This window comes from Convolutriloba macropyga, unplaced genomic scaffold (genome assembly GCF_964194025.1).
Source record: "Convolutriloba macropyga unplaced genomic scaffold, txConMacr16.3 SCAFFOLD_1870, whole genome shotgun sequence".
In the NCBI taxonomy this organism is placed as follows: Eukaryota; Metazoa; Xenacoelomorpha; order Acoela; family Convolutidae; genus Convolutriloba; species Convolutriloba macropyga.
The window spans coordinates 37501-38576 of record NW_027449923.1 but is presented as its reverse complement, the minus strand read 5'-3'; the positions used below and the strand labels follow the sequence as shown (position 1 = coordinate 38576).

Genomic DNA, 1076 nt, shown 5'->3' with positions numbered 1-1076 from the left:
GGAAAAGCTATTCTCATTGAATGAGCTAACAAGACGAGTATTATGTTGCTTCTAGTAGGCGAAAGCCAAAACATCAACATGTGAAAGTCTTGCTGAACAAATTTAATGTTGTTGAGCTCAGTACCGTGTGAATTAGTAGCCATAATTGGCGAGCGAAAATTGAACTGGCGAAACTTCGTCTTTGGAAAATTGCAGATGCCGAGCACTTATTTTGCAACGAGTATTATGTTGACTGTAGTAAGCGAAAGCCGAAACAGCAACATGTGAAAGCTGTTGAAATTTGTGGTCATTTTGCAATAAGTACAAGGAGTGTAACTAGTAGCCAGGTCAAAATTTGGGATAAGAATGAGCAAAAATTCTGCATGAGAACAGTTGAAATTATGAAACTAAATTACAAAGACTAGTATTATGTTGTTTCGAGTACGCGAAAGCGGAAACATCAACATGTGAACGTTTGTAACGAAGTTTCGTTAATTTTCAGCCTAGTACTGAGCAAGAACGAGTAGCCTCATCTCCAATCCCACGCAAAATGTAGTGAAATATGTGAGTGAACCTTATTCACGGTGAGGGTTTCCCGAGGTCTGTATTGCAGCGAGTATTATGTTGCTTCTAGTAAGCGAAAGCTGAAACAACAACATTTGAAAGTTGGAATTAATGACTGAATGGAAACTTCGACCTGTGTTTGATAGTAGTAGCGAACAAAACTGCTGAATCGGTTTCTGTCTCATATTGGTCAGTGAACCCAATTAAGAGACAATCAACTACATAACCTGAATTGGGCGAGAGAACCCCCTTAACTTAAGCATATCAGTAAGGGGAGGAAAAGGAAATCAACTGAGAATCCCTTAGTAATGGCGAATGAACAGGGAAAAGCTCATCGGGAAGAGAAATGGCAACATTTCTCGGTGTCCGGTATGGTTTGATGCTAGACTGGTGAATTTGTCCTGATGTCTACTGGAAAGTAGCATCAAAGAAGGTGAAAATCCTGTAAAGGTCATTTTCGATACCAGTCATAATGGCTCATTCCTATGAGTAGAGTTGTTTGAAAGTGCAACTCGAAGCTGGAGATATGTCTC

At 39.8% G+C, this 1076-nt stretch overlaps 1 non-coding gene across 1 annotated transcript in view; it reads left to right on the top strand.

The window, feature by feature from the left end:
- Positions 1 to 765: 765 nt before the first annotated feature.
- The window catches only part of LOC142355427 (large subunit ribosomal RNA), a 3523-nt gene continuing 3212 nt past the window's right edge, over positions 766 to 1076 (top strand). The window contains exon 1 of the ribosomal RNA XR_012761205.1: positions 766 to 1076. This exon is cut by the window's right edge and continues 3212 nt beyond it. This is a non-coding gene — a ribosomal RNA (large subunit ribosomal RNA).